This window comes from Bos taurus, chromosome 22, assembly GCF_002263795.3.
Source record: "Bos taurus isolate L1 Dominette 01449 registration number 42190680 breed Hereford chromosome 22, ARS-UCD2.0, whole genome shotgun sequence".
Taxonomy (NCBI): domain Eukaryota; kingdom Metazoa; phylum Chordata; class Mammalia; order Artiodactyla; family Bovidae; genus Bos; species Bos taurus.
In genome coordinates this window covers 53,068,267-53,095,229 of record NC_037349.1, presented here as the reverse complement: position 1 = coordinate 53,095,229, position 26,963 = coordinate 53,068,267, and the positions used below count along the sequence as shown (strand labels likewise).

General features: G+C 39.1%; 1 protein-coding gene across 1 annotated transcript in view; it reads right to left on the bottom strand.

The window, feature by feature from the left end:
* LOC529196 (C-C chemokine receptor type 1-like) overlaps nt 1-24,734 on the bottom strand; it is a 135,508-nt gene extending 110,774 nt beyond the window's left edge. Inside the window, exon 1 of the mRNA XM_024982753.2 lies at nt 24,416-24,734. The gene's annotated coding sequence lies outside the window, so the exon portion shown is untranslated. The remainder of the gene's footprint in view (nt 1-24,415) is intronic.
* Nucleotides 24,735-26,963: the final 2,229 nt, after the last annotated feature.

The following is a 26,963-nucleotide window of genomic DNA, read 5'->3' as shown; positions in this document are numbered from 1 at the left end:
CTTCAAGAAAATTAGATATCACGGGAACATTTTGTGCAAAGATGGGCACCATAAAGGACAGAAATGGTAAGGACCTAACAGAAGCAGAAGATATTAAGAAGAGGTGGCAAGAACACACAGAAGAACTATACAAAAAAGATATTAATGACTTGGATAACCACAGTGGTGTGATCACTCACCTAGAGCCAGGCATCATGGAGTGCGAAGTCCAGGGGGCCTTAGGAAGCATTACTAGGAACAAAGCTAGTGGAGGTGATGGAATACCAGCTGCTGCTGCTGCTGCCGCTAAGTCGCTTCAGTCGTGTCCGACTCTGTGCGACCCCATAGACAGCAGCCCGCCAGGCTCCCCCGTCCCTGGGATTCTCCAGGCAAGAACACTGGACTAGAATTCCAGTTGAGCTATTTCAAATCCTAAAAGATGATGCTGTTAAAGTGCTGCACTCAATGTGCCAGCAAATTTGGAAAACTCAGCAGTGGCCACAAGACTGGAAAAGGTCAGTTTTTATTCCAATCCCAAAAAAGGGCAATGCCAAAGAATAAAATTCAAACTACCATACTACTGCGCTCATTTCACATGCTAGCAAAGTAATGCTCAAAATCCTTCAAGCTAGGCTTTAACAGTATGTGAACCAAGAACTTCTAGATGTTCAAGCTGGATTTAGAAAAGGCAGAGGAACCAGAGATCAAATTTCCAATATCCATTGGATCACAGAAAAAGCAAGGGAATTTCAGAAAAACACCTACTTCTGCTTCATTGACTAGGCTAAAACCTTTGACAGTGTGGATCACAACAAACTGTGGAAAATTCTTAACAGACATGGGAATACCAGACCATTTGACCTGCCTCCTAAGAAACCTGTATGCAGGTCAAGAAGCAACAGTTAGAACTGAACATGGAACAACTGACTGGTTCCAAATGGGAAAGGAGTACATTAAGACTGAATATTGTCACCCTGCTTATTTAACTTACATGCAGAGTACACCATGTGAAATGCCAGACTGGATGAATCACAAGCTGGAATCAAGATTGCTGGGAAACATATCAACAACCTCAGATATGCAGATGATACCACTCTTATGGCAGAAAGCAAAGAGAAACTAGAGAGCCTCTTGATTAAGGTGAAAGAGTGGGGTGAAAAAGCTGACTTAAAACTTAACATTCAAAACATGAAGATCATGATATCTGGTCCCATCACTTTATGGCAAATAGATGGGGAATAAATGGAAACAGTGGTAGATTTTACTTTGGGGGCTCCAAAGTCACTGTGGATGGTGAATGTAACCAGGAAATTTAAAAGATGCTTAATCCTTGGAAGAAAAGCTATGACAAACCTAAGGAGTGTATAGTCAAAACTATGGTGTTTCAAGTACAGATGTGAGAGTTGGACCATAAAGAAGGCTGAGCGCCGAAGAACTGATGTTTTCAAACTGTGGTGCTGGTAAAGACTCTCAAGAGTCCCTAGGACAGCAAGGAGATCAAACCAGTCAATCCTAAAGGAAAGCAATCTTGAATAGTCACTGGAAGGACTGATGCTGAAGCTAAAGCAGTAATACCTCTGGCCACCTAATGGGAAGAGATGACTCATTAGATAAGACCTTGATGATGGGAAAGATTGAGGGCAGAAGGAGAAGAGGGTGACAGAAGATGAAATGGCTGGATATAGCATCACTGACTCAATGGATCTGAGTTTGAACAAACTCCAAGAGATAATGAAGGACAGGGAAGCCTGGTGTGCTACAGTCTATGGGGTTGCAAAGAGTCAGACACGACTTAGTGACTGAACAAAATAAAAATCTCCACTAATTCCACATATTAATTACTATAGCTATATAGTAAGTCTTGAAATCTAGCAGACTAATCACTCTCATTTTGTTCTTCATTTCCAAGATTTCTACAGCTTTTCTAGTTCCTTTGCTTTCCATATAAATTACAGAATAATCTTGCTTATATCTATAATAATCTTCTTGAGATTTTGAAATAAATTGCATTAAACTTATGTATTAGGTTGGGCTTCCTTCGTGGCTCAGCTGGTAAAGAATCCTCCTGCAATGTGGGAGACCTGGGTTCAATCTCTGGGTTTGGAAGATCCCCTAGAGAAGGGAAAGGCTACCCATTCCGGTATTCTGGGCTGGAGATTTCCATGGGGTTGAAAACAGTCGGACATGACTGAGCGACTTTCACTTCACTATATATTACTTTGGAGATAACTGGCATCATTACTATGTTGAGACTTCTAAAGATCTTTAATTTCTTTCATCAGTTTTGTAGTTTTCAGCATAATCATCCTGTACAAGTTTTGTTAGAGCTATACCTAAATATTTCACTTTTTGAGCAACTGTAAGTTGTGTTACATTTTTACCTTTTGTGTCCATGTTCATAGCTAGTATATAGAAACACAATTGACTTTTAGTTGCTTACCTTGCATCCAGCAGCTTTATCAAACTCATTTCTAGGAGATTTCCTTGTAGATTTCTTGAAATTTCCTATGTAGTCAATTATATTATCTGCAGATAGGGACAGTTTCTTACTTTTGCATCTGTACACTTTTATTTCTTTTCTTCCCAATGGCACTGGGCAATAAAAACTCAGCATGATGTTGAATAGAGTGGTAAAAGTGGGCATTCTTGGCTTGTTTCTAACTTTATAAGGAAAGCATTAAATTACTCACCATTAACCATAATGCTATCTAGGTTTTTTTGCAGTAGAAAGTTTTGCTTTATTCCTGCTTTTCTGAGATTTTTTTCATGAGTGCATCTTTAATTTTGTCCAGTGCTTTTCTGCGTCAGCTGATATGATCCTCTGATTTTCTTCTTTAGCCTTTTAATGTAGTGAATCACATTACATGATTTTCAAATATGCCAACCTTGCATCCCTGTAATAAACCCCCTGTGCTGTGCTTAGTCACTCAGTTGTGTCCAACTCTTTGCGACCCCATGGACTGCAGCCTGCCAGGCTCCTCTGTCCATGGGGATTCTCCAGGCAAGAATACTGGAGTCGGTTGCCATGCCCTCCTCCAGAACAAACCCTCTAGGTCATGGAATATAACAGTTTTTAAATACTGATGAATTCTATTTGTTAATATTTTCTTAAGGATTTTTATGTCTGTAATCATGAGGGATATTGGTCTGCATTTCTTTTATTGTATTAACTTTTCCTAGTTTTCATAAAAAGATACTTCCAGCTATATTAAATTGTAATTGTTCCCTCCACTTCTACCTTCTGGGAGATGCTGCATAGAAATGGTTTTAATTCTCCAGTGAAAACACATGGACCTGGAATTTTCTTTTTAGGGAAAGTCTTACATTATTAATTTAGTATCTTTATTACTTTGCTGACAAAGGTCCGTCTGGTCAAAACTATAGTTTTTCCAGTAGTCATGTATGGATCTAAGAGTTGGACCATAAAGAAAGCTGAGTGCCAAAGAATGGATGGTTTTGAACTGTGCTATTGGAGAAGACTCTTGAGAGTCCCAAGGAGATCCAACTAGTCAATTGTAAAGGAAATCAGTCCTGAATATTCACTGGATGGACTGAAGCTGAAGCTAAAGCTCCAATATTTTGGCCACCTGATGTGAAGAACTGACTCACTGGAAAAGACCCTGACACTGGGAAGGACTGAAGACAGGAGGAGAAGGGGATGACAGAGGATGAGATGGTTGGATAGCATCACTGACTTGATGGACACAAGTTTGAGCAAGCTCCGGGAGTTGGTGATGGACAGGGAGGCCTGGCGTGCTGTGATTCATGGGGTCGCAGAGTCAGACACAACTGAGCAACTGAACTGAATTCAAATGATGTACAGAAAACTTACCTCCTCTACTTCCCTTTACTCTTCCCCATTTATATTTTGTCTTAAAATATTTCCTCTACATGTTTCAAACCACATCAAACAGTGTTACAATTTCTGCTTCAATCATCAAAAGTCAGTTATGAAACAGTATCAGGAGGAAGATGTGTTTAACTTTTTCCATTGTCCCTGCCCTCTTACTGATGTTCTAAGATTTTTAAATTTTATTTTCTTTCTGTTTCAGGAACTTCCTTTAGCCATTCCCTAAGATAATATGCTCCTTCTTTTCTCTCATCTTATGTCTTAATTTTCTCTTCATTCTTCCAGGGTATTTTCACTGGGTATAGGATTCTGGATCAAATAGTCCTTTTCCCCAGCATTTAAAAGACTGTACCACTAACTATGACTTCTGATGAGAAATTCATTGTCATAATTGTTTGCCCCCTATAGATAATGTGTTTCAAACTACTTTCAGGATTCTTCATTTATCTTTAGTTTTCAGTTTGACAATGATGTGTCTTGGTGTGGATTATATATTTTTCTAAGCTTATGAAGTTTTCATCTTTTATTTATTTGAGTACCCTTTCAGACTCATTTTCTTTCTCCTCTCCTTCTGGAAGTATGATGAATGAATATTGGATTCTTTTGTTATGATCCCTCAGATTCCTGAGCTTTTATTCTTTTCTTTTTTCCTCAGTCATTTTTTCTCTCTGTTGCTCAGTACAGAACATTTCTATTGTCCACTTTTCAAGTTCACTGATTATTTTACTGTCACTTCCACTTCTGCTGTTGAGCCCATGAAGCAATTTTTTGTTGTTTTTATTGCATCCATATTTTTCAGTTCTATAATCTCCATGTGGTTCTTCTTAATATTTTCTGGGTTTTTTTGCTTGAGATTTTCTATTTCTTTGCTGAGATCTTCAACTTATTCATGTTTAAAGTGTGTTTACAATTGCTCACTGAAGTCTTTATATGATGGCAGCTTTTAATTATTTATATTTCTAGTGTCTCTATCATCTCAGTATTGGGAGCTATTTGTTGTCTCTATTCATTCAAGTTGAGATTTTATTGCTTCTTGATATGACAAAGTGACTTTCTACTGAAACCTGGACATTCTGAGTAGAATACAAAACTGTGGATCTTATTTTTAAACCCTTTGTTTTAGTTGGCTTCCTTGGACACTGCTCTGGTAGGGGAAAGGGTGTTTATGGCTTCTTAGTGCCATGTAAAGGTAGATGTCCAGATTTTCTCATTTGGTCTTCACTGACACTCAAGGAGGAGGGCTCTTGTTACTGCTAGGTGGAAGTGAGAGTACTCACTAGGTTTCTGCTAATACTATTCTGGATGGGGGGGGGATGGGAATGCCTCATTCCTGTTCCTCCATGTGGCCTCCACTGACACCACATTACCACTGGGCCTCGTTAATGAGTGGTTGTAAAAGTCCTGGCCTTCCCACTGGTTACCCTCTGACAATAACACACTGGATAGTGGGAGGGACCCTTTTTTTACTGCTAGGTGGAAGTTGAAATACAGGTTCCTCACATAGTCTCCACTGACACTGAAGGGAGGAGGGGGTAAGCCTCATTACCTGGTGGGGATGAAAGTCCCCACTCCCTATATAACTTTCTTGACACCATTCTGCCACAGGTGGAAGGGAGAAGTCTGGGCAATCTCATTAAAGCCTTGACACTGGCCTTTGCCAGCCTGGGTGAGGCTGGGGCCACAGTTCCCTTTGAGGCATCTGGCTGGAGTAGAGCATTTAACGTCTGAAAGTTTTCTGTCTTTCTAGTCCTTGGCTAGAGAGAGTAGTATTTCATTGGAGTTAGTTTTTGTCTATACTTGTTGTCAGTTCCAGGTTCCTAGTTTTTCCAGCACCCAGCCCAGGATATATGAGATGCAAAGAAAACCCAATGAACTCACCACCATGCTGTACTTGGTTTAACTTCTAGCTGGTTTAGCTTCTTCTCTTCACCTTTCAGAGTTTTCTTATTTGTTTTATATACAATGATCAGGGGTTTTAGTTGTATTCAGTGGGAAGAATAGGGGAAAGTACTTTTAGTCCACTTTCCTGGAAGTTCCTGTTTGTTTAATTTTATGTCCACGTCCCACAGTTAGACTGTACGAGGTATGTCTATTTTGCTTATCATAGCAATTCCAGGAACTGGCACAATATCCAGGTGATATGAAGAGAACAGTGCTAAAAGGAAGTAGAATTAAATCTTTAAAATGTAGACTTTTGATGGTAGGACTACAGTGATTTTTCCCTTCTCTCTATACATTGTTCAGTCGCTAAGTCATGTGCGACTCTTTGCAACCTCATGGACTGCAGCATGCCAGGCTTTTTGCTCAAACTCACGTCCATTGAGTCGGTGATGCTCATCCAACCATCTTATCCTCTGTTACCCTTTTGTCCTCCTGCCCTCAATCTTACCCAGCAGCAGGGTCCTTTCTAATGAGTCATATCTTCACATCAGGTGGCCAAAGTATTGCTGTTTCAGCTTCAGCTTCAGTCCTTCCAATGAATATTCAGGGTTGATTTCCTTTTGGATTGACTGGTTTGATCTCCATGCAGTTCAAGGGACTCTCAAGAGTCTTCTCCAGGACCACAATTTCAAAGCATCAATTCTTTGGCTCTCAGCCTTCTTTACAGTCTAACTCTCACATCCATACATGACTACTGGAAAAAGCTTAACTTTGACTATATGCACCTTTGTTGGCAAAGTGATATCTCTGCTTTTTAATATGCTGTCTAGGTTTGTCATAGCTTTGATAAATTTTTCAAAAATTAGTATCTATCACCTTTATAATGGAAGAAATGAGCTTTTTTTTTTCCTGATTTATTTTTTTCCTTTTGTTTAACTTTTATTTATTTTTTTAATTTTATTTTATTTTTAAACTTTACAATATTGTATTAGTTTTGCCAAATATCGAAATGAATCCGCCACAGGTATACATGTGTTCCCCATCCTGAACCCTCCTCCCTCCTCCCTCCCCATACCATCCCTCTGGGTCGTCCCAGTGCACCAGTCCCAAGCATCCAGTATCGTGCATCGAACCTGGACTGGCAACTCGCTTTTTAAAAGAAGAAGTCAAAGCTCAAGTTTGGTGAATATATATCAAGAGCATCCATTTTTTTGAAAGAGAGTTATTCTCCAGATTCAGATAAGTCATGTTAGAGGTCTGGGAAGAATTTGCAGATATAAATGGAAAATTGTTGTCAAAGATATTCAGAGTAAAAGAAGAGGCCAAGACTGGAGTTGGAAAGATATCCTTGCTTCACTTCATTTATATGTATCAATAAAAGAAGAAATTCTGGAGTATTTACTTGAATGAGATTGGCACCAAACCTTCACAAATGCCGAGCAGAATAATTAGAAGCTAATTCACAGATATTAAAAGACACTAATTATGAGGAGCCTGACAAGGGACACGTTAAGCCCCCAGAAATGACAGACATGAGAGGAAGGGGTGGAGAAGTGGAGAGGAATTTAAAAACAATACTCATTTGCTCTGGTTAACTCAGTGTCCAAAGTTCATGAACATCTTGAATAACACTCTTTCATTTCTACTTCCAACTTCTGACCTAAATTTCCCTGCAATTAGTCCACCATGCTTATGAACTTCTTGTTTAGCCCCTCTTGTGCATGCTTAAGCAACAACTTTTCAGTTCCACCCTACTTGCCCATCCCTATTTTTTTGTTGTTGCTTAAACCCTTTGCGGAGTGCCATCATACTCCCGTGGCAGGGCAATCAACTCTTCCACTGTTAAGACAACATACATCCACTACTAACAATTCATGCCATACCAAATACACTTCCCTTTCTAATGAAGTTACTTAATTGGTAAATCCAAGAATGCCAATGAATGTTACTGATAAGATATTTGGCAGACTCTCTACTGCCTAGTACATATCTTGGCATTTGGAGTTCAAATAATGAGAAATAGATTTAATTAACATTGACCTAAGGCATAGCTCAGTCATTGGCGAAATGAAGACTGGCTCAACAATAGTATCTAGCATTGGCTCATTAATAGCTTACTATTACCCTCAAAGAAGGTCTTTAGGGGTAAACTAAATGTCTGACAGTGAACTGTTTCCTAATCAATGATTTAGCAGTTACTGGAATGACAGCACTAAAGCTGTGCCTTATTGGAATAATAACTGGCACAAAGTTGGGAATGACAGCTAATGACAAATAACAGAATAAGATTTCAAAAACATCTTGACAGCTTGAAATAACCAGTTAAAACTAAGAGGATAAAGTTTAATGGGAATGTATATAAAGTCTCATTTTTCAATGCATTAAAAACTAACATCTCAAAAATGTCAAATATGATCATAGCTAAAGTATTAATATTATAAGTTAATAGTGAACATGATCCATTTATATTTTATCAATTGACATAATACTATTGGAAGGTAATTGGGTAAATGTTTCAACAGTCATAAACTACTTTTTTCTCTTTGACACAGGAACTCCATTCCTAGAGATTTACAGTGAAAAAAATTATCTAAAAATAAGAAAATGCCAAATGCTGAAAGAAACTCATTAAGGCACTATTTATAATAGCAAAAGTCTAGAGACAAATGTACAATAATAATGATAATGCTTAATAATTTGATATACATCAAGAACATTGTGTGTGTGGTATTCACTCAGTCATGTTCAACTCTCTGAGATCCCACAGACTGCAGCCCACCAGGCTCTTCTGTCCACAGAGTTCTCCAGGCAAGAATACTAGAGTGGGTTGCCATTCCCTTCTCCAAGGAATCTTCCTGACTCAGGGATTGAACCTGGGTCTCCTGTATTGCACGCAGATTCTTTACCATCTGAGCCACCAGGGAATTTGAACCACATATCAAACCACGTATTTGAACCACATATTTGAACCATATCAACCACATTATATGCCTTAAAAAGGGAAATTTTAATCTACAAACAATAAATACTGGAGAGAATGTGGAGAAAAGGGAACCCTCTTGCTCTGTTGGTGAGAATGTAAACTGATACAACTACAAAGGAGAACAGAATGGAGATTTCTTTAAAAACTGGAAATAAAAGTACCATATCACACAGCAATCCCACTACTGGGCATATAATTAATATCACTACTGGGAAAAAAGTTTTTTTAATTAAAAAAAATTTTAAGGATATTTTAAAAGGAAGAAGTGTTATTCTAAAAACAATATAGCATCAGAAATAAAGCTTGCAGTATGTGATAAAAATAAAATTATTTCCCATTCTGTGAATTGCAAAATTATATGTGCTTATGCATATTCTGGACTAAAATTATGAACAAGAATTGCATAAAAACAAAATAAAAGCAATCTCTATTAGCATATTGTGTGGCTTTTTTTCCTCCTCTAATACTTATTACTTTAATAGCATATAAAGTAATGAATTTTTAGCTGTATAAGACAGGATGAGAGACATCTAAATTTATATCAGCTTATGGTCATAAAATACCCAATAGTTTTCATTAGGGTCAAAGATGTTAAATGGAAGAAGAGTTATGTCCCCAAAGAAAGAGTTAACCAGAAATCTACACAAACAGAAATCAGAACACTGAGCAAACAAGTGTTTGCTACTTTGCCTAGTTCACATCTAGAATATTTTATGAAAGTCTAAATGCCATAATAAGATGGAGCACATCTCTACAGAACTAATCCTTGATGACATTCCCCAGAAGGTGTGGTTTCTCTTTTCTGCTACTCTGGAACTAGAATCTGACTGGCAGGACCAGTTCAGTCCACCTCGAATTAAAACAGCACAAGGGTATTTTTCTACTATAATATCAAAACCCCACAATTTTTTTTTTAAACTGTGATGCTGGTACAAAAGTGGACAGATATAACAACAGAACTGAATATAATAACAGGCTTATAAGTATAAGATAATTTAATATATAATAAACATGTCATTGCAAATCAGTGGAGGAAAGATGGATACTTTTTTGGAATGAGGCTCTTAATTGAAGTCTTCTAAAGTTAACTAACCAACTACAAGAGGATGCATTCTTTTTCTTTTTATTAATTTATTTTTATTGAAGGATAATTGCTTTACAGAATTTTGCTGTTTTCTGTCAAACCTCAACATGGATCAGCCATAGGTATACATATATCCCCTCTCTTTTGAACCTCCCTCCCATCTCCCTCCCCATCCCACCCCTCTAGGTTGATACGGAGCTCCTTGTTTGAGTTTCCTGAGCCATACAGCAAATTCCCGTTGGCTATCTATTTTACATATGGTAATGTAAGTTTCCATGTTACTCTTTCCATACATCTCACCCTCTCCTCCCCTCTCCCTGTGTCCATTAGTCTATTCTCTATGTCTGTTTCTCCATTGTTGCCCTGTAAATAAATTCTTCAGTACTGTTTTTCTAGATTCTGTATATATGTGTTAGACTACAGATTTTTATATCTTTATCTTTCTCTTTCTGACTCACTTCACTCTGTATAATAGTTCTAGGTTCATCCTCCTCATTAGAACTGATCAAATGTGTTCCTTTTTATGGCTGAGTAATATTCCATTGTGTATATATATACCACAACTTCTTTATCCATTCATCTGTCAACGGACATCTGGTTGCTTCCATGTTCTAGCTATTGTAAATAGTGCTGCAATGAACATTGGGATACATGTGTCTTTCAATTTTGGTTTCCTCAGGGTATATGCCTAGGAGTGGGATTGCTGGGTCATATGGTGGTTTTATTTCTAGTTTTTTAAGGAATCTCTGTATGGTCTTCCATAGTGGCTGTATCAATTTACATTCCCACCAAGAGTACAAGAGTGTTCCCTTTTCTCTGCACCCTCTCCAGCATTTACTGTTTGTTGACTTTTTGATGAGGGCCATTCTGACAGTGTGAAGTGATATCTCATTGTAGTTTCGATTTGCATTTCTCTAATAATGAGTGATGCTGAACATCTTTTCGTGTGTTTGTTAGCCATCTCTATGTCTTCTTCGGAGAAATGTCTGTTTAGGTCTTTTTCCCACTTTTTGATTGGGTTGTTTGTTTTTCTGGTATTGAGTTGTATGAGCTGCTTGAATATTTTTGAAATTAATCTTTTGTCAGTTGTTTCATTTGCTATTATTTTCTCCCATTCTGAGAGTTGTCTTTTCACCTTGCTTATATTTTCCCTTGCTGTGCAAAAACTTTTAAGTTTAATCAGGTCCCACTTGTTTACTTTTATTTTTATTTCCATTACTCCAGGAGGTGGGTCATAGAGGATCTTGCTTTGATTTATGTCATCAAGTGTTCTGCCTATGCTTCCCTCTAAAAGTTTTATAGTTTCTGGTCTTATATTTAGGTCTTTAATCCATTTTGAGTTTATCTTTGTGTTGTTAGGAAGTGTTCAAATTTCTTACTTTTACATGTAGCTGTCCAGTTTTCCCAGCACCATTTGTTGAAGAAGCTGTCTTTGCCCCATTGTATATGCTTGCCTCCTTTGTCAAAAATAAGATACACATAGGTGCATGGGTTTATTTCTGGGCTTTCTATCTTGTTCCATTGGTCTATATTTCTGTTTTTGTGCCAGTACCATACTGTCTTGATGACTATAGCTTTGTAGTTTAACCTGAAGTCAGGAAGGTTGATTCCTCCAGTTCCATTCTTCTTTCTCAAGACGGTTTTTGGCTTTTCAGGGTCTTTTGTGTTTCCATATGAATTGTGAAATTTTTTGTTCTGGTTCTGTGAAAAATACCATTGGTAATTTGATAGGGATTGCATTGAATCTGTAGATTGCATTTGGTAGTATAATCATTTTTACAATATTGTTTCTTCCTACCCAGGAACATGGAATATTTCTCCATCTGTTTATGTCATCTTTGATTTCTTTCATTCAGTTCAGTTCAGTTCAGTCGCTCAGTCATGTCCGACTCTTTGCAACCCCATGAATTGCAGCACGCCAGGCCTCCCTGTCCATCACCAGCTCCCAGAGTTCACTCAGACTCACATCCATTGAGTCAGTGATGCCATCCAGCCATCTCATCCTCTGTCGTCCCCTTTTCCTCCTGCCCCCAATCCCTCCCAGCATCAGAGTCTTTCCCAATGAGTCAACTCTTCACATGAGGTGGCCAAAGTGTCTTACAATTTTCTGTGTACATTTCTTCTGTTGCCTTAGGTAAGTTTCTTCTTAGATATTTAATTCTTCTTGTTGCAATGGTGAATGGGATTGAGGATATATTCTTAATTGAGGTATTTCAAATGTTAAGGAGTGCCCCTAAGAAATGGATTAAAGCTAAATAACACCTCTATACAACGTTTAAAATGGAAGTGTTTTACATTCCAGACAATAAATAACATTCTATTGTAGGGGACACAAATGATACTTTCATTAGCTGTTTCAAATGCCCATACCTTAATACCAGCTAGATTTTCCCCAGCTTTAGCCCAAAACAGGGTAAGGAATCAATTCCAGTCTCCTCATTTCCCTGAGGGTCTGTGGTTTGTGCCCCTATAGATGCTAATTTCCATTTGGTCAAGGTTCTTACTGTGAGCAATAGAAACAATTCCAATTGATATATGAGCAAATAATTTTATTGATATCAATATTTGCCATAATTGATGAGGAGACTAAGAATCTAGGTTTGGGCATAAACTAAGGCACATCCATTATCCTGATGACATGAGTGTTCTACTTCTGCTGTTGCTGAAGACCCTGTCACCCAACACTGGTCAGTCAGTGACAACACAGCCACTGTGAATGAGCTCCACCTGAACACCACTTACTCCAGATGAAAATTTCCAGATGGCAGCAAATGGTCAGGCCTAGATCACATGCTCATCTACAAGGTGTCAGAGAGTGAAAAGGGGGCATTTCTCCCCTGATTTGTCTTCCAAGGGAAAGTAGAGCTTCCCCTTCCTTTTCTGAGTTACTTTAGAAAATACAAAGAGTGTTTTCATACCAGGGAGTCAAAATAATACATGCTCATTTTATGCCACCAATGACATATCCACCTTTCTCCTAAAGGCTCAAGTGAGGTCATATTCTCTTCTTTCTCTCCTGATCAAAACATACATTCAGGAAAGCATCTTATTACTATTTTCACATGGAGAAATGACAGATAATGGAAAGTGCACTGGTACCTTGCTTCTGACAGTATTTGGCCTCAGACCAATTACATAAACTATATTTGAGCCTTGAGTTCCTCATCTTTAAAATGGGAATCCCATCATATAACCTCACAGGGTAGTGGCAAAAATTCAAAATGTCACAGTATATCTGAAATGTTTCCTATAAGAAGACCAAAAAACAGGGCATGAATAAGTGTGGAGTCCTAATATCTTAGATAGACAGGCTACTGTAAAGATGTCTATTTTCCTCAAATTAAACTAGAAATTCAATATAATTTAATATTTTTTTAAACTTTGACAAATGATTCCAAGTTTACAAAGAAAATAAAATGTAAGACCCCAAACAATATTTGAGACAGAGGAATAAAATCTCATCCTTTCAGAGATCAAAATATTTTATGAAGCAATTATAATTAAAATGGGGGATTCTGGCGCAGAAGTAGGGAAATGAATGAAATGAAATAGTCAACTCATGTGTGTATAGGGATTTAGTATAGAATAAAGGTGGCACTTCAGATCATGTGAGAAAGATGGGTTATTCAACTAATGGTGTTAGAAAAATTGATTCTACACTGGAAAAAATTAACTCTTCATACTATAGCTAAAAAATAAATTTCAGGTGGATTAATATATAAATGTAAAAAAAAAAACCCTTTTTAAGAACTGAAGAAAATACAGAAGAATACGTTTATTCCTTTAGGATAGGGAAACCCTTTCTAACAAGTAAAGCACAAAATCACAGCAATAAAGGAAAACAGTTGGACACAATGAATCAAGTTAAAAGATACAGGCAATAAAACAGAAGTAAATATTTACTACATTTTACAGACCAAAGATTATCATTTAGCTTTAAATCATAACAGTAACTCCACATAAAGATATCTATTTTGTCCAACATGGCTCCTCAAAGCAAGCCAACTACTTCATCTTAAACCAAACTTTGGGCTTCCTGGGTAGCTCAAATGGTAAAGAATCTGCCTGCAATGCAGGAGACCTGGGTTCAATCCCTGGGTCTGGAAGATCCCCTGCAGAAGGGCATGGCAACCCATTCCAGTATTCTTGCCTGGAGAATCCCATGGACAGAGGAACCTGGCAGGCTACAATCCATGGGGTCACAAAGAGTCAGACATGACTGAATGACTAACACATACACAAAACAAACCACTGGTCTGTTCCAACACTGAAGGGAAACACTGACAGAGCAGCTAAAGCACACCTTCAGAAAAATCAGAAAAAGGTATTCCTTATAAGATGCTATTGTTGGTATATTCAGTTAGAACAGAGAATGAGCTGCATCTTAGTCCCCAGTAGCACACCCACCACACAACCATTCTCACAGGTCCTGAATGACTCTGCTGTATTTACCAACAAATTATCTCCTATGTCTGTCTTCCACAATATTGTGATATAATAAGAATACACACACACACATAATGATGATTGGTTGATGTGGGAAAAACTCCCCAATGATGTGGGATCAGAGTATTCTGTAGGAAGAGGAAACGGGGTTTTCCTTTAGGTGAAGTGCTGTGAACAGAATACAGGAAAAATAGGAGTTTTTCCTTTTTAGTCTTTCTAAGGGTTTTCAATAATAATATATTTTTGTTTTTATTTAGATTTTGCTTTGCTCTACATTGAAATCAATTTGTGGGATGCAGCTAACATAATGCTTAGAGGGAAAGTGACAGCACTAACCTTCTATATTAAAAAAGAAAAAAAGTCATAAATTAATGACCTCAGCCTACACTTTAAAAAACTAGAAAAAGTAGGACAAATTAAACCAAAGTAAACAGAGGAAAAAATAATAATAAAAGAGCATAAATCAATGCAGTAGAAAACAACTAATAAAAACAGAGAACAATCAATGAAAAGCTAGTTCTTAGAGATCAATAAAATTAATACAACTCTAGCCAGATTGTCAAAAAGTCATAAAAAAGAAAGAAGTTACAAATTACCTATATCAAAAGTGAGGAAGATAACATCACGACGGATCCTAAAGATACTAAGGGAATATTATGGAGAATTCTATACAAATAAACTAGGCAGTTAAAATAAAACAAATTACTTGAAAGACAAAACCAAAAATCACCCCCACAAAAAACAGATAAACAGAATAGACTAAGAACTATCAAAGGAGATTGTAGGTTAAGGAAAAAACCCACAAAGAAAACTCCAGATGGCTTCAATTTTATTAGACATTTCAAGAAGAAACAATAACAGTTCTAACAAACTCTTTTATAGAACTTAAAAACAAAGTTGGGAAAAAAAAAAAAAAACCTGAAAATACTTCCCAACTCATTCTATGAGATTAGCATTACCCTGACACCAAAATCATACAAAGACAGTATAAGAAAGCAACAGGTCCATATGCTCCATGAACACAAATGAAATATAAGATATCCCATGCATAAACTGAGACTTCACACTGTCCTACAAATACAAGCAATTCAGCATTGTTGGCTGCCCTTCCGGGTCTGTTAAGTCCTGCCTCTTTTATTAGAAGGCATCCTTCTTGAGGACAGAAGTCTCAACATTTCTCTCCTCACAGCACCTCCCTTAGTCCTTAACATTTGCTGACCCATCACTACACAGATAAGACATTAAGTGCGTCCACAAATTATTTTATAGAAAAAGCAAGAGAAGAAAGGGATTTTGTATGAGAAGAGAAAGGAAATTCTTGTGAGTTTTGTACAGATGGGGCCAAAGGAAAATTACACATGTGAAAATAAAGAGTATGTGAAACAGTGTCCTTGGTACTCAACAAATGCAATAATTTCATTTTTTTTTTTTTTGAAAATGACAACTGTTTCCATGTTTGAATACAAAGCTTTATTGAAAGCAAACTAGACAGTGGTTCCTCATTCCTGAGGTTGCTGATGATGACTTCCTCTTCTCATTGATTACATTTGGTGAAACAATTCAAAGGCTGAGATATAAACACATTCTGTTTCAGGTGCATGACCTTTCTCCTGGGCTCATCACAGGAGCAATTATACCTGAAGACACAAGGTCCTACCAGCAGAACTCTCCTCTTTGGCCATGTAGTTCTGGACCTTCTAAACATCAAAGCAGAGAAAAGGCCAGAGGAAGTGACTCATTTTTGCCTGATGCAAATTGCAAGCTTCTAATGAGGAAAAGCAATATGTACATCCCTAGCGTGTAAAGTCTGTATAATTTAGGACTTATGGAGCTGAAGAGATTGAGGATGACACTGGAGGTATGGTAGGCCACGGAATGTCAAATGGTGAAATCCTGGTAAGATTAAACATTAAAACCCTCCTCTTTTCCAGTTCCCTGTAGGATGTGAATTACAAATCATTGATGGGGGCAAAACTGGGATGAAGCTGGAGAACATATTACCAACTAGGCACTTAAAAATGTTTGTGAGAGCTAGCTTCTCTGGATGAGAACTCAACCTACTTCCATGGTGACCAATGGATATTAAATCTAAAAATCCTGAATCAGAAGAGACCATCTCTTCTCTGAGTTACTGCCTAGGACTCCAAGGAACTCCAACACATTAACCTTTCCTGATTACTTTTATTTGCTACTAGCCTAGGAGTTTCCTGAAGCGGGTGGTGGTGGCAGGAGGCAGGACTGTGTCCTATTCAATTTGTAACCTTAGCAATGGATCCAGAAGAGCTGTTCCCTGAAGGTTTGCTGAACTATAAGCATGCATGTCTTTTCCTATTTCTTGCAGACTATTCCAATGATGTGTTGGGCATCTGTCTCCCTCACTAAACCATGAATTTCTTGAGGGTGAAATCCATGTTTGACTTATCTTGGTACACCCATGCTCCCTGTATTGAAAACCATGCCTAAGACAGAGTGTGCATGAAAGCACAAAAAGAGCCTCCCTAAACTTTATCAATATACCTCAATAAAGCTGGAGAGGAAAAATGAGGCTCCTTTCTGACAGTCAATTAGTTGCTTTACTACTTTCCTGCAGCCTACAGCTTACCACCTGGGGCATCTAAAGTTATCTATTAGTGAAGTGGTTCTCAAACTGATGTGGATTCGAATTATCTAGAGGTCCAGGTTCTTTGATATACAATAGGGCCTGGGCCTTTGGTTTCACTAATTTTCCCAGATGATTCTAACTCCAACCCAAACTGGAGAACTAATACTTTTCAGCAGTGCCTATCAACCTTTTTCATGTTGTACCATCATAGAGCATGATACTTATTCATCATATTGCAACAAACAAGATGAGGCTACTTGCAGCCAGGGGACTCAAACTCTTATCCACCGAGGATGCTTCATTCACTGGGAACACCAGCTGGAGTGCTCTGCAGAACCCTAATACTCAAACAGCGATCTGGGGATGAACAGCTTCAGGATCAACCAAGACCTTGTTAAAAATGCAAATCTCAGGCCTCCCCAGGCTCCTGAAAGAGCATTTTAACAAGATTTCCAGAAGATTTGCAAGAACATGAAAGACTAAAAAGCCCTGATTTTAACTCCCCTAACCTTGAAACTTGACTTCTTGACTTCACATTCAAAGATGTCTGGCTCTAGGTGAGTCAAGTGTGCCTAGGAAGCATCACTAGAAACAAAGCTAATGGAGGTGATGGAATTTCAGCTAAGCTATTTCAAATCCAAAAGATGATGCTGTGAAACTGCTCCACTCAATATGTTGGCAAATTTGGAAAACTCAGCAGTGGCCACAGGACTGGAAAAGATCAGTTTTCATTCCAATCTCAAAGAAAGGCAATGCCAAAGAATTGGCATTCTCAAAGAATTGTTTGAGAATGTTCAAACAACTGCACAATTGCACTCATTTCACATACTAGCAAAGTAATACTCAAAATTCTCCAAGCCAGTCTTCAACAGTATGTGAACCGAGAACTTCCAGATGTTCAAGCTGGATTTAGAAAAGGCAGAGGAAGCAGAGATCAGATTGCCAACATCTGTTGGATCACTGAAAAAGTGAGAGAGTTCCAGAAAAACTTCTACTTTGGGTTTATTGATTATGCCAAACCTTTGACTGTGTGGATCACAACAAACTGTGGAAAATTCTTACAGAGAAAGGAATACCAGACCACCTGACCTGCCTCCTGAGAAATCTGTATGCAAGTCAAGAAGCAACAGTTAGAACTGGACATGGAACAACAGACCGGTTCCAAATTGGGAAAGGAGTATGTCAAGACTGTATATTGTCACCCTGCTTATTTAACTTATATGCAGAGTACATCATGAGAAATGCTGGGCTAGATGAAGCACAAGCTGGAATTAAGATTGCCGGGAGAAATATCAATAACCTCAGATAGGCAGATGACACCACCCTTATGGCAGAAAGTAAAGAAGAACTAAAGAGCCTCTTGATAAAAGTGAAAGAGGAGAGTGAAAAAGTTGGCTTAAAACTCAACATTCAAAAAACTAAGATCATGGCATCCAATCCCATCACTTCATGGCAAATAGATGGAGAAACGATGGAAACAGTGAGAGACTTTATTTTCTTGGGCTCCCAAATCACTGAAGATGGTGATTGCAGCCATGAAATTAAAAGATGCTTACTCCTTAGAAGAAAAGTTATGACCAACCTAGACAGCATATTAAAAAGCAGAGACATTACTTTGCCAACAAAGGTCCATCTAGTCAAAGCTATGGATTTTCCAGTGGTCATGTATGGATTTGAGAGTTGGACTATAAAGTGGGCTGAGTGCCGAAGAATTGATGCTTTTGAACTGTGGTGTTGGAGAAGACTCTTGAGAGTCACTTGGACAGCAAGGAGAACCAACCAGTCCATCCTAAAGGAAATCAGTCCTGAATATTTACTGGAAGGACTGATGTTGAAGCTGAAACCCCAATACTTTGGCCACCTGATGTGAAGATTACTCATTGGAAAAGATCCTGATACTGGGAAAGATTGAAGGCGGGAGGAGAAGGGGATGACAGAGGATGAGATAGTTGGATGGCATCACCAACTCAATGGACATGAGTTTGAGTAAACTCTAGGAACTGGTGATAGACAGGGAAGCCTGGCATGCTGCAGTCCGTGGAGTTGCAAGGAGTCAGACACAACTGAGTGATTGAACTGAACTGAAGTAAGTGTATACTGTCACCCTGCTTATTTAACTTATATGCAAAGTACATCATGCGATGTGCCAGGTTGGATGAATCATTAACTGGAATCAAGACTGCTAGGAGAAATATCAATAACCTCAGATATGCAGATGACACCACCCTTATGGCAAAAATGATGAGGATCTAAAGAGCCTGTTGAAAGTGAAAGAGGAGAGTGAAAAAGTTGGCTTAAAACTCAACAATCAAAAAACTAAGATTATGGCATCCAGCCCCATCACTTCATGGCAAACAGATGGGGAAACAATGGAAACAGTGAGAGACTATTTTCTTGTGCTCCAAAATCACTGTAGATGGTGACTGCAGGCATGAAATTAAAAGATGCTTGCTCCTTGAAAGAAACGCTATGAGCAACCTAGACAGCATTTAAAAAGCAGAGACATTACTATGTAAACAGAGGTCCATATAGTCAAAGCTATGGTTTTTCCAGTAGTCATGTATGGATATGAGAGTTGGACCATAAAGAAGGCTTGAGTGACAAAGAATTGATGCTTTTGAACTGTGGTGTTGGAGGACTGCAAGATCATGAAGCCAGTCAATCCTAAAGGAAATCAGCCCGAATATTTATTGAAAGGACTGATGCTGAAGCTGAAGTTCCAATACTTTGGCCACCTGATGTGAAGAGCTGACTTATTAGAAAAGACCCTGATGCTGGGAAAGATTGAAGGCAGGAGGAGAAGGGGATGACAGAGGACGAGATGGTTGCATGGCATCACCAACTCAATGGACATGAATCTGAGCAAGCTCCAGGAGATGGTGAAGGACAGGGAAGTCTGGCGTGCAACAGTCCATGGGGTTACAAAGGGTTGGACAAGACTGAGCGACTGAACAACAAACCTTGAAACTCTAACTCTTCTCTGACCCAAACAAAACCTATGTGTGTCCAGGAAAAGACATGACTCTTCCTTCCCTGTAGTTGACTCAGAGAAGCAGGGGAAGTGGGGCAGAAATCTGCTGAGCTCAGCTACAACCACTGTTTTACACTTGAGGTCACTGGAGGGGACTGGGGGTGGGGGTTGTGGTATACGTGGTGTTTCATTCCTGGCAGAGCAGCGCTGAGCCACAGTTTAATGAACATAATCCTAGATGTTTTTTTAAAAAAAAGTAAGAATTCTAAAAGATGGTGAAGAAAAGTCTATACTCTCTCTCTACACCTGAGATATATCCAGGAAAGTTTTCTCTTCTGTTCCTGCGACCATGACTCTAGTTCATTCATTCACTCATTCATTCCTTGAGCATCGATTTTGTGGCCAGTATCACATTCAGTTCAGTTCAGTTCAGTCGCTCAGTTGTGTCCAACTCTTTGCAACCCCATGAATCACAGCACGCCAGGCCTCCCTGTCCATCACCAACTCCCGGAGTTCACTCAAACTCACGTCCATTGAGTCGGTGATGCCATCCAGCCATCTCATCCTCTGTCGTCCCCTTTTTCTCCTGCCCCCAACCCCTCCCAGCATCAGAATCCTTTCCAATGAATCAACTCTTCGCATGAGGTGGCCAAAGTACTGGACTTTCAGCTTTAGCATCATTCCTGCAAAGAACACCCGGGACCGATCTCCTTTAGAATGGACTGGTTGGATCTCCTTGCAGTCCAAGGGACTCTCAAGAGTCTTCTCCAACACCACAGTTCAAAAGCATCAATTCTTCAGTGCTCAGCTTTCTTCACAGTCCAATTCTCACATCCATACATGACCACTGGAAAAACCATACCCTTGACCAGATGGACCTTTGTTGGCAAAGTAATGTCTCTACTTTTGAATATGCTATCTAGGTTGGTCATAACTTTCCTTCCAAGGAGTAAGTGTCTTATAATTTCATGGCTGTAATCACCATCTGCAGTGATTCTGGAGCCAAAAAAAATAAAGTCTGACACTGTATCACATTAGGTACCAGAAATTAAAATCTGAAACAACATTTAGGTTGTTGCTCAAGCCTCTGCCCACAGCCTCTCATCCTCCCAATCCACACTGCCTACTACACCAGACTACCCTTCATAGAATGTGTATTTCAGTATCACTCCCATGGTCCAGGTGCTCTCAAGGATGCCAACCTTCTTTATTTGCTGGCCTATCTCCTAGCATTTTCCTATATAGACCTACCAATCCCTGAAGTTGGACTTCCCTTTAAATATGGTGAGCACTTTGCTGCTGGAATCAGATTCAGCAGGTCTAGAAAGCAGCCCAAGCCTCTGTATTTTTGTGAAGTTCCTTGATTGGGGCTGATGTACAGCCATGACTGAGAAACACTTGTTAACAAGATCAGAGACATGACCCCTGTCCTCTGGACACTCACAGCCCAGCCATGCAGTGTGTGAAGGCAATGATAATTGAAAGTGGGATCCGTGGTACTCAGTACAGTGTTGACATCAACACAGGTGCCCCAATCCTCGTCAGGACATCCAGGAGGCTAGCTGGAGGAGAGGGGATCTGAAATGCTGTTTTGTAGGATAATGAGAGGAAGTAAGATACTCAGGCAGGAGATTCAGTGTGAAGCTTTGTAACACCTCAGGGAACTAGAGTGAATTTAGAGTGCAAGGTGACATCAGGAGGAGAGGAAGGTGAGTCAGACAGTCAGATTTCAGAAAGTCTGCTACGCCACACTAGAGAATCTGGTCTTAATCACACAATGGGGTGCAGGAGGGCAGCATGGGAGATTTTAATCGGGAATACAGACCTAAACTTGAGTCTCAAATAAACAGCCTGAAGGTTTTGCAGAGGATGTGTGAGAAGACAGGGGTGGGGCTGAGGGCATGGAAGTCCAGCACAAGAAGGCTAGTTGGAAAAGCCACATGGGGTTAAGCAGAGTGACAGAAAGACAACTGTCATGACTTGCTTCTGCTTCTTGTGGCTAGGCAGCCTCCATCAAGTCGTGTCATTTCTCGGGGCCTCAGTCTCTTCATCTGTAACATCAGTGGGTTGCAACACATAACCAGAAAGATCATCCTCAGTGTTACAAACCCATGATGTGGTGAAATTTAGTCTGGGAGACAGTTTGTGTTCTGGTTTTTTTTTTAATTGTGGTAAAATACACATAACGTAAAATTTACCATTTTAACCATTTTTAAGTGCACAGTTCAGTGTTATGAAGTACATTCACACTGTTGTGCAACCGTCACCACCACCCCGTCCACCTCCATAACTCTTTTATCTTCCTCAGCTGAAACTGGCCCCACTGAACACTAACTCCCCGTTTTCTCCTCCTCCCAGCCCCTGGCAATCACCATTCTACTTTCTGGCTCTATGAACTGAACTACTCTAGAAATCTCATACAAGTGGAATCATAGAGTATTTATCCATTTGTGACTGGCTTATTTCACTTAAAACAATGTTTTCAAGGTTCATCCTTATTGAAGCTTGTGTCAGAATTTCCTTCCACTGTAGACATATACCACATTTTGTCCATCTATTCATCTCTTGATGAACACTTGGGTGGCATCTACCTTTGACTTTTGTGAATAATGCTACTACAGAGATGAGAGTACAAACATCTGTTTAGGGCAAGTCCTGCCTTCAATTCTTCTGAGAATATACTTAGATGTGGGACCACTGGATCCCATGGTCTATATTTAATTTTTTGAGGCACTGACAAAACTGTTTTCCACAGTGGCTACTACAGCATTTTACATTTCTACCAGTAAAGTACAAGTTCCAATTTTTCCAAACCTCATAACACTTGTTATTTTCTGGGGTTTTTTTTGATAGTACCATCCTAATGGGTGTGAAGTGGTATTTCATTGTGATTTTGATTTGTATTTCTCTAATGATTAGCAATGTAGAACAACTTTTCATGGCTTTGCTGGGCATTTTCTTTTTTGGACTTATAAGCTGTTCAAGCCCTTTACCCAATTTTTAATTAGGTCTTTGCTTTTTTGTTGTTCAGCTATAGGAGCTCTTTATATATTTTAGGTATTAATCTCTCATAGATATATGATTTACAAATTGTTTCCATTCAATGGATTGCTCTTTCATTCTGTTGAGTGTGTCCAGTTTGTCTGTTGTGACTTTTGATGACTGTTCCTTTGGCATCAGATCCTAGAAGTTACTGCCAAATCCAATGTCATGAGGCTTTCCTCTATGTTTCCTCTAAGGTTTTTATAGGTTTAGCTCTTACATTTGGGTCTTTTATCTATTTTTAGTTAATCTTTGTATATGATATATAGTAAGAGTTCACTTAAGTCTTTTGCATTTGGGTATCCAGTTTTCCCAACACCACGTTGAAAATACTGTATTTTCCCTATTGAATTAGCTTGATGCCCTGTCAAAATTTATTCGACCATATATGTGAGGGTTTATTTTTGAGCTCTCTAATGTATTCAGTGTATTTTTCTTTACACCAGAACAACCGTTTTGACTACTGTAGCTTTATATAAGGTTGAAATCAGGAAATGTGAGACCTTTAATTTTGTTCTCTTTTAACATTATCTGGCTATTTAGGGTCCTCTGAGAGTCCATATGAATTTTAGGATGGATTTTTGTTTTTCTGTGAAAAAAAAAAGTGCTTTAATTTTTATGAGGGTTGCACAGACTTTAATCTGCAGATTATTTTAGTTAATACTGACATCTTAACAACATTAAGTCTTCTAATCCATGAATATAGATTACCTTTCATTTAGTTCTAACTTCTTTAATCTCCTTCAGAAACGTTTTGCACTTTCAGTGTGCAAGTTTTTCACCTCCTTGCTTAAGTTTACTCATATTTTATTCTTTTTGATGCTATTGTAAATGGAATTCTTTTCTTTCTGCTTTTCAGAAATGCAACTGATTTTCATGTATCGATTCCGTATCCTGCAACACTGCTGAATTCATTAGTTTTAACAGATTTTATATAGAATCTTCCAGGTTTTGCACATATAAGATCAAGTCATATGCAAACAAAGACAATTTTACTTCTTTATTTCCAATTTTGATGCTTTTCCTTGTCTATTTTCTTTTCCTTGTCTAGTTTCTCTGGCTAGGACTCCCACTACTTATTAAACAGAAGTGGTGAAAATGGGTATCTTAATCTCATCACTGATCCTGGAGGGAAAGATTTCAGTCTTTCATGGTTTGAAAGCCTTTTTAATCTATTCCTGGGGTTAAAGAACTTCAAAAGTTTGCTAAGTAAGAGATCGCTTTATTAACATAACAGGCAACAATGCTGAGAGATCAGAAAGGAAAGAGAAGGGGTAAGAAGTATCTGGTGAGTATACAGATTTGAGTGGGCTGTATATACTTCTAATTTTCCATAGGTATTAAACAGAGTGCAAAAGAAAGAATGAAAAATAAAGCAAGGTAGTAGGAGAGGCAAAAAGTCTTAATCAAAGTTGACTGAGCATCACTGAATGAAATGGCTTTGCGTTTATATCCACGAATGACTTCCCAAGAAGCCCCCAGCCTTGACTGTAAGCTAAACAAACAGACAGCAACAACAGACCCGACACCTAAAATCAGAAGCCTTGGAAGAATGAAAAAGGAATTGGGGGACTCACTCCATGTCCATTCCAGAAGTAGTCTCCTCTCGGGTTCTGACCCTCAACAAGCTACATAAAAAGAACCCCAGCTACATTTATTGAAAGATGGAAAGTTTGTCTAAAAATACAGGAGAGGGAACTGAAACATTTCAGAGAAGGCAGGGCTCAGGAGAAAGAAACAAAAAGAGGAAGGTAAAATTCTACTTACAAAAAAAAGAGGAATGGAAATTGAATTTTCTTACAAAGAAAGTCCAGAAGCTTCCCCCTGTTCCCTGACTACTCCAACAAAAAAGGGGAAAAAATAGTCAACGGGAAACAGCTCTGAGAAAAATAAGTCTCTGCACCATTACAGTTGAGAATTCAAGCAACCTGCAAAGTTGGACAAATTCGTGACTAAAAGTGTGTTTGAAATGAAAAGGCTCTTCTTAAAATCACCCATCTCTCCCGTCTCAGAGAGGAATCTAAGGCTGAGAAGCCTCTGAAGCTCCACCAGAGTTACAGAGCTAACAAAGGTCAAAGACAGGTTGGAAAGTCATTTTCCGACGTTGTCCTGTGCTCTTTTCTCTGGACTCCCATAGTGATTTGATGTGCTCACTGCACTGAACTGGAATCTCGCCCCTGACATTTCCTCAGGACCAAGTTTACATTTGAGTCTGTGGTTCTCAGAGTAGGGTCCTGTATCAGCAGCACTAGCATTGTCTGGGAACTTGTTAGAAACGCATGTTCTCTGCCCTCCAGTCCTACAGAATCAGAAACTCTGGGAGTAAGGACCAGGTTTAACAAGCTCAATGGGAAATTCTGATGCATTAAGTTTTGAGACTTGTTGGTTCAAGAAATACACCCCTTTTATTCATTATAACATGAATAATGATAAACATGTTCTTTACAATTTAAAGAGCTTTTAACCTGCATTGTTCTTTATTTTAGTTGTCCAGCAGGGGTGGGGGTTCCTCTTAAAATCTCTGAAAGTAGAAAGTGAGGTACTGATATATCCATTTTATGGCCTCAGAGCTGAAGTTGAAGGAGGGTAAGTGGTACTGAGATGGCAGGTCTAGAGAGGGCAGAGCCAAAACTGCAAGGGAGTCTTCTGCCTTGAAAATCAGCATAGTTGTCCCAAGGTGCTCCTCGATAAAACTTACCACTTATCACTCCTAAATAAAATGGTATGGACTAGGGCCAACTTTCAGACCATTCTTAGAAGCATACAATGCGAGGCCAATTGTGTCATGGGTACAGATGAGGAAATAATAATACTAAGAGCTCCCATTTTCTGAGGACTTAGACAGGATCTTGTTGGGGAGGAAGCAGTCTCAGAGACACAACGCTGCCCACTCTAATCACCAGGTGGGCCTACAAGAGCTGAGATCAGGATGCTGGTGTCTGGCTCCAGAGCCTGCCCACCCACAGAGGTTACATGAATTGTACTTGGTCATCCAGAGCATGAGGGGGCAGTACTGGGCTCACACTAAATTCTCTCAACTTAAATGCAGTGCCCTATCAACCTACAGAAAATCACTTCTCTCTAGACCAATGGCTTTCAAACATAAAATCCATCAGAATCACTTGTAAGGTTTGTTTAAACACAGATTACCCCACCCCAAGAGCTGCTGATTCCACAGACTGGAGTGGGACCGACGGATCTGCAGTTCTAACAAGCTCCCAGGCAATGCTGATGCTGTGGACCACACTCTGAGTAGTAAGACTCTAGACTCCCTAGCCTCAAGAGTGACCAGGCCGATGCACCAAAGGAGTAAGAAGCAAAGTTCTGAGTCTACTATCTTCACTGTCAGTCCTAGTCAGCAATGTACCCACAATCCCATGCATTTTGCCTTCAGCTTCTCATCTGTATCCATCCCTCCTTTCCCTTCCAGTCCCTCTCTCCAGTTACCTCATACCAGGTAACACCAGGCCTCCTGGCACTAGCCTCAATCCATTCTGCTCACCTCCATCAGATTTATTTTCCTTGTCAGAGCACCAAGTCATATAAGGCCTGAACTTATCATTAAAGGTTTTCCATGACTTCCGTGAGTCAACCTAACATTTTGGCCTTATCTCCAGTAACATGTCTTCACCACATCTTTGTCCCTCTTTCTCTCTCATTACTTTTGTTTATGCCATCTCTTCTAAGGGAAATCTCCTCCCTCACCATCCCCCCAGATTTAAATTGTTCAGAGCTCATCTCAAATGCCGTTCCTCCCATGAATCCTTTTTTCTCCGAAACCCCCAGCGGGAGGTCCTTCCTCCTCTGAGCTCTCCAAAGCACAGATATCTACACTGGTGGCCATTATCTTATGCTGCCCTGCATTAAAATTTCTCCATTCTGTCACACTGCCATTCCCTTGAAGGTAGACACCTTGTTGTGCCTTATGCATCTTTCTATTTCATCAGTACAGTACCCAAAACACTTTGGGCCTTCAGTCAGCATTTGGTGAATGAATGTATGTGTTCTATTTCCAGTCATATTGCACATGAATCATTAGTTTTCCCTGATAGGGATCTAAAGAGTAAATAATAAAGATCAGTGCAAAGTCATTAACAAACACTGAGGACAATTTATAGGGACATT